Consider the following 12500-nt stretch of genomic DNA (forward strand, 5'->3'; position numbering starts at 1 on the left):
CTTCAGTGCGCTTTCTCCTCCACTTAGAGTCCAACGGCATCACGTCATCATCTAAAAATACTGCTCTGAGCTCATAGGGCTCCCTAACTACCCTGCCACACACACACACGCACGCACGCACGCACGCACGCACGCACGCACGCACACACACACACACACACACACACACACACACACACACACACACACACACACACACACACACACACACACACACACACACACACACACACACACACACACACACACCTTGAGGGTGTAGCAGCCCCCTCCAAATCTCAAACTCCCTCAGACCCGCCCCATATGAAGTCTGAAGCCCCACCTGTGCATCTGGTGTGGCACACAGAGAAGTGAGTAGAGTGAGGGCTCTCTCCTCACTCTACACACACACACACACATACACACACACACACACACACACACACTCACACACACACACACACACACACACACACACACACACACACACACACACACACGCTCACACACACACTCACACACACACACACACACACTCTCGCCTCACTCTACACACACAAAGACTCTACTCGGTTGTACTGTATCAGGTGGCACTGCCCAGTTTCTCCTGCTCAACCTGAGTTTGGGAATTGTGCAGGTAAAGGGTAATGACCAGTAGATGGCAGTATTTCAAAAGGCTGTTATTGCCTTCCCCACAAAGGCACCCTATCAGTGTACAGTGTATCTTATAATTCAATACAATAAAGGTGACATTTATTAGTTATTCATTCAGTCCAAGCATTACTAAGTATGTGACTTTTCTCTCCCTACAAACACACAGCACACACACACACACACCTTGAATTTCCCCTGGGGATCAATAAAGTATCTATCTACACACACACACACACACACACAAACACACACCAATCCTCCCCACGGTACATTTGAATATACTGATTGACATCCATGAAACAGGATGTGTGTGTGTGTGTGTGTGTGTGTGTGATGAATATTGCATTGTAAATAAAAAACTTTCTCTCAGTTCTATATTATTTATGAGTGTTGTTCAGTTCTTTCCTACTGTGTGTTCTCTTTCAGCTTGGCCACTGAGAGACCCTCATAGCAGCATGGAGAATGGAGAGAGGTAAGAGAGAGAGAGAGAGTGGCAGCAGTCTGAAGGATCAATGTGTGTGCGTGCCTGTGTTTATGGGAGGCTTTAGCTTTGGTCCCAGATTTCTCCTGCATATTGCCCTAACCACACACACACACACACACACACACACACATTTGGATCTATTGCTACTATTGCTATATCACACTAGTATCTCTCTCCCCTGTCTCTCTCTCCCTCTCTCTCTCTCTCTCTCTCTCTCAAACACACACACACACACACACCACACACACACACTCTCACACACTCTCACACACACACACACACACACACACACACTCAGATCTAAAGCTATGCTACGCAGTGGAATAGACAGCAGATTAAAGGGAGGATTACAACCATTGGGTGGGGGGAGGAGCCAGACCCTTGGGAAGGCTTGGAATATTAGGTCCTGGCGTGTGTGTGCGTGTGTGTGTGTGTGTGTGTGTGTGCTTGTATGTGTGTGTGTGTGTAGGCACACATACATGTGGTTTGTGGGTATTGGTCTGGGTGTGTCCACGTGTGTTCGCATAGAGGTTGAGGCTTGGAGGAAAGAAAGAGTAAATCTGCTCCAGCTTTAGTTTCATGCGGTGATGCTGCAGTTCCATATTGGGGACATTTGTGTGCGTTTGAACTCCATGTGTTCCCCTGCTGCCACGGAGACCAGGGTGGAGTGGAGGCCCATCCTGTTTTGTCCCGTTCAGTCCCCCACGGCAGCTGTCAACCCCCCCCCAGTGCTCACCGCCCCCCTTTTTCTGACCACGTCATCAGAAACCCTCACGCAGCGTGCATGCACCACCTCTGATGGGTGTCCGAACAATTCCCCCCTGTGCCCCTGTGCTCGTCCCAGCAGCACAGAAGCATCCATGACATACCAACGTGGTCTGTGTTATATACGAGCATCTCCAGTGGAGGATCTCAGTAGACCTCAGGGTGGAGCCATCGCCAGACGTGGCTCTGAGAGAGAGAGAGAGAGAGAGAGTAGTGTTACTGAGAGGCCTCCGTGTCCCCACCCAGGCACTGGAGCTGAGACGTCTGAGGGCGCGTCCAGATGTTGACAGGGAGGCCACTGCTCCGGTGGCCGAGGGCCCCACATCAGAGAAGAGGGCAGGGAAACTCTCTCTAGATGAGCAGATTATCTACTGGCAGGCTTATAGCTTACAGAGGGCTAATGCACTAGACCCTTTAGGAAGAAAAGCATATGTTTCTTTGCCTTTCTGCTTTTCAGGAAAATACCAAGTGTTTCTCATCACAGGGGGGTCGTGTTTGCAACACAAACATCATATATGTAACGGACAACTAAGCTTTCTCTGGGTGCTCTACCCCACCAAAAAGGCATTATAGTAAATGAGTAGATGAGCTAGTTAAGATTCAAGACTCACTAAAGTCCCACGGTACAATGTGGGAAATTGGTCCTGGGATACTGACAGGGTAGCCTAAAACTATTCTAAAACAGAACATAATAATCCAAATGCACACACAAATAGAACACCTTTATTATGGAGAAGGAATAATAAGTAAGGGATAATGGACGACACAGTGTTCGGTTAACAGAAATTAGTGCACGTTCGAGGTTGTAAAATGGCCCCGACGCGCAGCGAGTACAGTGTAAGTGCATTCATTCTGAACAGCATGTCCATTATCCCACTTATTCCACTGTTGCCACTTGTGTTGTGTTTATTTTCTGTTATAATTGAAATGTTTTTTTAAATTGCTAAAACTCTCTTGTTTGTAGAACTACTTCTTTCCGACACATATCAACTAATATCCTCAACCTGCAGGACAAATTGCCGTTACTAGTTCTAAATGGATGGTTGCTATGGCCAAAGGCCAGTCGTTAGTTCCATCTCTCCCGTTGTCATGCGGGCATATCCCAGGATTCTGATGAACCTTATCTTTGAAACATCGCTATTTTACTCAGCCTACTGCCATGCAACTAGCTAAAAGCCACCTCCGTCATATGCTACAATGTTGCTATGTTCTGAACATGTGATATGGCCACAAAAATGGATGTACTTCATAGGTGTGCAAATAACATATGTTACTGTAATACACGTTCTAAAGAATGCAAGACAACGGGAAATTCAACCAAGCAGTGGAATAATGTACAAGACATGACCTGCACAGAGGGAGAGAGAGAGAGAGAGAGAGAGAGAGAGAGAGGAAATATACAGAATGTCTGAATATTAAAGCAAAGCTAAAGAGATTACAATGGTTGAGAGAAAAAGAGAGATAGTATGTGCCTATTATTTGGGGAATTATTTCCTATCTAAATTCTACCTTGGAGGGGAACTGTATTACATTCTGTTTAAAACAGAATGTGTTTTTCCTTACACATCAGAGATAAATGTCTTTTTTTAAATCAAAAAATGAATCTGTGTGTGTGTGTGTGTGTGTGTGTGTGTGTGCGTGTGTGTTTTCTGTGTTTTTCCTGTGTTTTGCTTTGGTAGTATAGTAAAAACACCCCCTACCCTGTTTGTTTGAGAAGTAAGACTGACAGCTGCTTTCAGATGTCCTGTCACATCATGTCATTAACACACACACACACACACACTCTTCCGCATCTCTAGGAGCATGTCTCTTCTTGTTTCAGCCATCTCACATCACTTCGCTCACACACTACAGACACAAGGCCCTAAGTACATTATTTCTCCCATTTAGAGAGCTCTTCCAAGGAGTTCATTTTGCCAGCAACATCATATTTGCATATTTCCACTACAGCAGTTTGAAACATCTGGACTGAGCTCACTGAGGGCACTGTAATGGCATTACACAATATGAAAGGCTTCTGTAAGGTCTTCAGCAAGTCATATCTTTATGGTTATAAAGATAACATTATCCCATGTAAGAAGATTGCAACTATCTAAGTGGTCTACAGAACTCTACAGATTTCTACAGATGTGCAAAGAAAGGCAGAGCATGTACAGCTGAGAGTGCTGCACTGGGCTGACACATGACTGCGTGGGACAAATTGTGCCCTAGAGTTAGCCTGATAGTGTCACTGCTGATGTGTATGTGTGTGTGTGTGTGTGTGTCAATGTTCAATCAGATTAAGGGGAAATTCATTAAATCTGTTTACAAAGGGGGGCAATAGGTTATGCAATAGGTTATGTATTAAATGTATTAATGATCACAACATTAGAGGTCAGCTACCTTGCTCAGTACCACTCCTGTGTGAGTCTTGGAGGAGAGCCCTTCACTTTTAACCAAAATACTTCTCTCATTTAGAGGGGTGCATGTGTGTGTGTGTGTGTGTGTGTGTGTGTACACGTGTGAGAGCGTGTGTGTGTGCGCGGGCATGTGTGTGTGCGTGCGCGTGTTTTACGTGCTGTATGTGGCCTAGAGTGTATCTGAACCAGAGTATTGGTCTCTGTAGTCTCCATCACTCCAACATCCTTTCCCCAGACATCTCCCTCAGATCCCAGATTATCTCCGTTAATTAAATGCCAGTGCTTTGAAGTGTATATGGCAATGCCTGGCTTCAGCTTCAACCTTGTGTGAAGGTCAGAGTCTTAAAGCACATTTTGTTCAGGCCTCGGGAAATGGACCACAGAGATGCATGAGGCAATATCACTAGACCCAGGTGAAACCTTTCATTGGGTCAATGGGAATTCCAGAATTGTGTTCAAAGGAATTTAGTGACTTAAACTCAAGCTTACACAAGCCAAAAGTGAATACGGAGCAGTGGTTTTGCACAATAGTACTGTACACTGAAATTATTTCTGATGTGTTACTAGCAATGCTTACAGTAGTTGGGACAGAATGACAAATAGATGGCCTCTAGATTTCACCACCAGCTTGTGATGGTAAATGCTACCTCATTTACATAGAAGTCCTGGGAACTAGGTTTCCATCCCATTGTTGTATTGTTGTGTCTCCTCTCTCTCCCTCTGTGTATGTGTGTGTGTTGGTTAGTTGTTCCAGGTCAGTGGGCAGGACACAAGGTGCAATGGGAGTTCTTGTCATCTGGCCATTGCTTCCTGTGCTGACCTTATTTTTGACTAAGTTCCACCGAAAATATCTCACTTACATATGCACCTAAAACATCGTTAAGCAATTATTTAACGAGACGTTGGAAGACAAGAGAAGGAAAGAGAGTTCAAGTTTACGGATCTCCGCCATTCGGTGACGTTGCTGTATCGCTTTACCTTGTATTTTTTCCCCGACTCTCTCTCTCCCTCAGCCACGCTCGCTTTTCTCAGTGAGGAAGAGAAAAGCGGCGTGTGCGTCTGTCTCTCCAAAACGCACAGGCACAGACACACACCAACCTCTACACTGACATTAACACCTACACAGTATATTGGGCGCATCCCGCGTGCAGGTTTCGGAAACGTTTCGTGTGTTTGCATTCCCTATGCTCATCTTCTGACTGCAGCTGGGAGCTTGGGCGAACTCACTGACAGCCAATCTGATCTCACCGACACACACTCGCGCGAAGAAATCAGCAGAGCGAGGAGAGAGAAGAGAGCGACGATCAGAGAGGGATTAATCTGTTAATGCTGCGAATACAGCGGATGTAACGGACGAACGCCGATTGCCACAGTAACGCAGAGGAGTGTGGGTTGGCCACAATGTTGATAAGGTAATGTGACAGATATGTATCTGAACACCTGGCATTGATGGAAGCGCGAAAAAATTACCCGTGGTCTATACTACCGTTGAACACTGAAGCGTTTTCAGAGTAGGCTACTTGAGGTCTGTGGCAGATGATGAAGCGATGTCTCCCCTAGGCTGGAGTGGTGTTTGATGTTTGCTGTTCCAGATCAGGCGTTTTTTTTTAATAGACTGTGCTACAACAACATAGGTTCGGCATTCCCTCTGAGTAGGCTAGATGTGCTCCTATATGCTTTTTGTGAATAAATGTTTCTATTCGCGCGAGGTTGCATTTGCTTTCGTCCTGTGATACTATTGCTGTTCACATGTATTATCACAAATTGCTGATCACGCTTCATCACCATCCAAGCAACTGGACAAAAAGCTCAACAGCCTTGATTAACATTTACATATGATGCCCATCAGGTGCAAATCAGTTAAGTTAGTCTTTGATGTAGTTTATAGGATATACTCTTTTGATGCCGAGGGAAGTAAAAATATTTTGGTCACCTGCCGTAGATTGACACTTTCTCACCAGTAAAGCTGATTTGTAGTTGTCTGTTCAGTGTTGTATAGCCTATTCTGTGAAAAAGAATGCCATATCTTTTGTTTCTTTGAGCCAAGTGTGGTTAATAAAAAATACTCAAGCATACAGTGGCTACAGCCTCGTTTCAAATACTCTAACTCTACTCTAGCCTATAGTTTTAGGGAGCCTTCTAATCTCATTTTATCATCTTATTTGAGAGAAAATAATATATTTTTTAGACATTCTGATTTAAATATATATCCCCTCTTACTTGTAAGGTATTATAACGCAACGCACTGCATGCATTTTGCCATAATTAAGGCACTGGCCACAATGTTCAATCAGATTAAGGGGAAATTCATTAAGTCTGTTTACAAATTCAAGGCCCCATAATGCACATTAAGGGACTAAGGAATATTAAGGATAGGATAAGCATGGTTGCCAGTGTAAGGACTTTTTGAAGAGGAACAGATATGACTGCATGCCACTGAATACAGACAGTATAAAATAGAAAAACTGGTAACCTGCAAACTACCAATTGGTGTGCTTGGAAGAACATCTACTAATCAAAAGTTTCTCTGACATTAGCCTATTCATAAGATGCTATCAGTTAGCGACTAAATAGCTGGTGATGCAGCTGGGTGACTGCTGGTAAGCTGGGTGTGTGTGTGTGTGTGTGTATGTACCTTATGTATTTGGATAGGCCTTGCAGTATGTTTTTACCCTCAGTGGCTAACAGGACTGATTGGAGATCAGTGGTTGGAGGGCAAATTGAGTCAGTGTGACACCAGATAAATGTTTTTCTCAGCTCATTAGTCGGTTCTTATTAAAAGGCATTAGAGTTAGTTGGCAGAAAATGCACACATGCAGATGATTCAATTTCATGATCATTCAAGCAGCAATATTGACATTGTGTATGTAAGAGCATGTTTTGTATGTGTGTGTGTGTGTGTGCGTGTGTGTGTGTGTGTGTGTGTAAGAGAGAGGGGATATCTGTAGTGGTTGTATAATGTGTTACACTGCTGACAGTTGTGATTTGTATATTTGTGCACAGCATGGTTTTAGGACACTCTGGGTAACACTGACATGCTGTAAGTTGTGAGTGTGTTACTCTGGTAAGTGTGTGTGTGAGTGCAGGGGAAAGCATTTCTGTAGGCTTCTCCCAGTGCCTCTTGGACAACACACCAGCATCAGACTGATCGCAAGTGTTGCAGATACATTCAACAGCCAGAGCTTTTTGTTAAGTTACTGGCTCTGACACACACACACTACAAACAGTCTATGGGCCGTGTTATTGAGTTTTCAGTGGGGCTGCTGACTCTTTCAAGGATGGAGTACTCTACCATTATACTGTATGTGTTGTTTTTTTACCTCCCTTGCTCCGTATGGCTTATGTTGGGTTATTTCTGGCATTCCCTCTTTCCTCCACACATCCAAACTTCCCTCCTTCTTTCCTCCACACATCCAAACTTCTCTCCTTCTGTCCTCCACACATCCAAACTTCCCTCCCTCTTCCTTGCGTCAGTCTTCATTTTTGCCCTTTTGCTTGTTTTTTCTGTATTTGTTTCTTTCTCTCAGTCTTTTTTCACTCTGTTTTACACACACTGAATCCACTGTTCACTGCTCGCTCTCTCTCTCTCTCTCTCTCTCTCTCTCATGCAGCTGTCACTCCACAAACAGATTAAGTTTCAGGAGTTCTGATGGATGCCAACGTCTGTACAACCAGCTGTGTGTGTGTGTGTGTGTGTGTGTGTGTGTGTGTATGTGTGTGTGTGTTTGCTCAGAGGTCAGGGATGTTTTAGGCAGAACAGTTTTCTCAACTGATCTGCTTGTTCCTACAGCTTTAGTTCTATTTTGTCTTTCAATTTATGTGTGGTTGTGGATGTTTGTGTTGGGCAGTAAGCAGGTTTCACCTTACTGCTTCAGAAAATTAAGAATTTGATAAATTCAATTACTCCAGATTAAGAGACAGAGCTGAGAAGATTGCAATCACTTTTTAGTTTACACTGATCTCTCTTTAAACTGCTCAAAATGGACAGTAAATCACTCTGTAGATATACTCTAATCCACCCCAACACACACACTGGCAGAATCTCCTGACCGATTACTGCAATAAACAGGAAATAATGTATTGTATTGTTCAAACAGGCTGTGATTACTGCAATAAACAGGAAATAATGTATTGTATTGTTCAAACAGGCTGTGATGTTGGTGCTTTTGGCTGATAATTAGGAATTGATTAGTGGTTGGAAGAGGGTCATGTAAAATGAGGCTTGAGTGTGTCCTTTTCTCAACACACAGAAAGCCACTGAGGTGCGAGACAGATGCTGGACGATTGTGAGTTCTGTAACAGGACAGGAGAGCAGTTAAATGTCAGCAGATGTTACTTGTGTCGGTCCACTGTTTTATTTTCACATCACTGTTTCACTGACTCTCAGGACAACATTATGTGTTGTGCATGTGATTGTTGTCCTGAGAGTCACTGTTTCACTGACTCTCAGGACAACATGTGTTTGTGCATGTGATTGTGTTTGTTTTGTGTGTGAATAATGACTCACAGATAAGTTTGATGTGAGGATGGCACTTCAATGCACCAATATTCTCTTTGATGTGTGCCAGTAGTGTCTGGCCCATGGTGGTGACCCTGGGATGTTGGCATGTCTATTTTGTTTGCGTGTGTATTTGTGTTTGTGTTTCTTTTGCATACACTTACTTAATCCAGAAAGGCTTAGCAAACGTCCTACAAATGACTACAGCAGCTTTCTCTATTCAGCCTTTATTTGGTCGGTTATTACTCATTCATTGCCTCCACCACTCAGACACCTCATGGACAGACCCCCAGTGATCCATTGCCATGCTTCACTTTTTTAATACATTTAAATGTCTGCCATAGCCTTCTTTCCCCAACCCCCCCTCTCTTTCTCTCTCTCTCTCTCTCTGTCTCTCTCATCCTCTCTCTCCCTCTCTCATTTCTCTCTCTCTCTCTCTCCCTCTCTCTCTCCCTCCCTCCCTCCTGTTTTCTCATATCAGCATGTAGGGTCTGAATAGATCTCCCTTCCTCCTGTGGGCAGCCCTCTTCTCTTTGTCTGCTGATGTTCTAATTAAATCATTTCCTTCTTTGTGTAAAGATTATTTTGTCTGTCCCAATTTCCCTACATACACACGCCCGCACACACACGCACACACACACACACACACACACACACACACACACACACACACACACACACACACACACACACACACACACACACAAACAAATGTGTGTCTAAATGAATGAGTAAGCCAGTGAGAGAATAGGCAGCATCTTCTGTGTGTGTGTGTGTGTGTGTGTGTGTGTGTGTGTGTGTCTATCCCTCAGCCCCTCACACTCATACTCATCTTCCTACTCAGACACACCCACACACCATCACTATATTCCTCTTGCACCCCCCCCCCCTTCACACACACACACACACACACACACACACACACACACACCATCACTATATTCCTCTTGCACCCCCCCCCCCCCCTCACACACACACACACACCATCTTCTAAATAGATCCCTGAGATCCCTGAGGCCTTGGAGATCAAATTATAAGCAACTGGCTCCAAACTCCCCTTTTAACACTCTCCATTCAGCATTGAGCTTCATACCTCATACACCCCTACAGTCAGACTGCAGAGCCAGCCCTCTGGCCCTCAGCATGTCACGACTGACACAGAATCCAAGTGTGTGTGTGTGTGTGTGTGTGTGTGTGTGTGAAAGAGAGAGTGAGACAGCGCTAAAGCAACACAATGTAAGAATGTACATTTTGAATGTACTGGGTATACCTTTAGCGTAATTTCTCAATATGCATGGTTCCATAAAGTCTGTCTGCCTTGGAGAAGGTGCTAAAGGGGTATCCAGTGCGTCTAAGAGTAACAGCGTCTAAGAGTAACAGAGTAAAGAGCCTGCACTGTGCACCAAATCTACATAGAGCAGGGAGAAGCGCTCCAGGCAAGCAGGGTCAATGACAGAGACACCATTCTCCCTATTATGAGTCAGTGTATCATGAAGCAATTGTTTTGAGGTAAACATGTGCATACAGTACAGCAGTACATAGCTTTAAACTGACAGTTAAATTGATACACACTCCGGCAGAATACAGCATGTACCATCAGCGCAAACATAGCACAGCCAAAGTGCTTGAGTGTGCTTCAGTGTATCTGCTTTTGTGTGTGTGAGTGTGAGTGTGAGTGTGTGTTCTGTATGTGTGTCTATGCCATCATATTGGCCGAAGCTACTGAGAATAACAAGATTAAGACACATGGTCAATGGGCTCTAAAATGACTCTGCTCTCTCCATACATTTGCACTTAACAGTAGCAATAAAGCAGTGCACTCAGAGACAGGGCCAGGGCTTAAGGGACTGCACAGCGGGGCCACAGACTGGGCCTTTCTGACGCTACTGAGGATGGAGGATAAATGACAAGTTCAAAAGCTCATTTAGCCTAAGCCATGCTTCATGAGAACAGAAAGATGGCCCCTCTGTGTGCTTTGGCTGTGCTTATCTGAGACACTGCAGCCTATGATAGCCATCAGGTAATTAGCCCACAGGTCTGACCACTTTACCGTAGCATGATCCGCTCATTTGCTGCTTGTCAACGCTGACGTCGGAGCCAGAGTGGTGTCCAGCATCAATCATGAGTGAGATATTAGCACCTCTACTGTCATGCTGATACTACACACACACACACACACAGACGCACATGCACGCACACTACCACCCACAGAGCAGGAAGGGAACTTTCAGATTATACACATATAATCTCCTGTTGTGCTCCCACTCCAAAACCAGCAGGAAGTGTAGATTAGCTAATCCCCATATGCTGGTGTGGAACAGAGAGCCCATAATCTGGCCCCTAAATAAATGAATGATCAGGTGGATGAGAAGTGGGGCAGATCCGTCAGGCAGCGGTTCTTCCCCGCATGATGTTTCCAGGTGGCTGGACTGAATCAGAGGCATAGCTTAGTGTTGTGTGTCGGGGGAATATGCACTTAGTCACGAAAGCACATTGCATGCCTGGCAGGCTGCTGTTGTTTGTGCATATTCAAATGCTGTGCCATGGGCCCTGTTTAAGCTTCATTTATCACTAAGTCTCTCTCTCTCTCTCATGCCCTATACCTTGCTGCCTCTCTCGTGTGGTATACTAATGCACTTTTGTTGTGGATTATTGACATGGATGTTATGCATGGCACAGAGAGATGTGCACCATAGATGGCTTGTTCTACATACAGCCCAGACATTGCCTTACACACATTGGTGTGCTCATATTTGTGTGTTTGTGCATGCATGTGTCTATGCACATTTACTATTGTTTTATCAGATCCAGTCCAACCTCTTGATTGTATGAATAATCTGGCCTGTCTATGTCTGATGGCATACATGTAGCTTCTGCTCTTTCACCTACTGGATAACTCTTCCACTGAAATGAGCTCATATGGGTGAAAGGTACTCATAATATGAAAGTTTTACACTTAATTTAATCAAGATTAAAAGGCATTGTTATGAATTATTTACAGTTTGGATTTCTTAATAGTTAACTTCCTTTGAGAATTCATCAAATTGACACTGTTTTCAAACAGCTTCTCTCCATGCGTAAGTGGGAGAGAGAGATTTGAGGCAACTGGTGTATGATTTATGGAAGTGTTATGTGCGGAACTGAATCTGAATTAATGGAGTTCTGGCATTCCCCCACATGCATTAGGGGTCTGTATCCAACTGAAATCAAACTTCCAACAGGAAACAATAACTTAGCTAAAGATGGAGTGCAACCTCCAGTGCCTTGTGAGCAATCCAAGATGGTGGATGCAGAGTGACGCTTGTTAGCACTAGCTTGTCCTGACAACATTGACATCAGTGTTCGGCGGGTTGTACTCCCTGTAGAGAACAGAGTGGCTGTGCGCTCATGAATCTGAGTCTACAGAAAGGTACAGTACCTTCTGAAAAGAGTGTCTGTGGTAAAGATGACATCAGCTATGTTGTTGCATAAGATGCAACATGAGTTTAGGGAGAGAGCATTTGGAATTGTTAGCGTCTATGTGGACTTTCTTTTGCGCATGCATAATGATTGTGTATTTCATCTTTGCCTTTTGTATCTCTAGCTCTAACTAGCATAGCATATTACCATTCTTTAATTTAAAGGTGCTCTAAGCGATACTGGGTAACGTCACTTCTATTGCCATTCAAACAAAACAGAGAGCTAGCTCGCTACTTCCTCCCCCTCCCTCCCATGCAACTCT

The 12500-nt window shown here is 44.3% G+C and overlaps 1 protein-coding gene across 23 annotated transcripts in view; it reads left to right on the forward strand.

Annotated features, from left to right (window-relative positions):
• Window positions 1–12500, forward strand: part of LOC121705503 (receptor-type tyrosine-protein phosphatase delta-like) — a 98546-nt gene that overhangs the window by 29312 nt on the left and 56734 nt on the right. For 22 of the 23 annotated variants that reach the window (XM_042086504.1, XM_042086564.1, XM_042086529.1 and 19 more), the window contains exon 5: window positions 1060–1105. The gene's annotated coding sequence lies outside the window, so the exon portion shown is untranslated. Of the gene's footprint in view, window positions 1–1059; window positions 1106–5396; window positions 5694–12500 lie in introns of those variants that run through there. The other variant, XM_042086514.1, reaches the window with a different exon arrangement.

This window comes from Alosa sapidissima, chromosome 1, assembly GCF_018492685.1.
Source record: "Alosa sapidissima isolate fAloSap1 chromosome 1, fAloSap1.pri, whole genome shotgun sequence".
NCBI classification, from domain to species: domain Eukaryota; kingdom Metazoa; phylum Chordata; class Actinopteri; order Clupeiformes; family Clupeidae; genus Alosa; species Alosa sapidissima.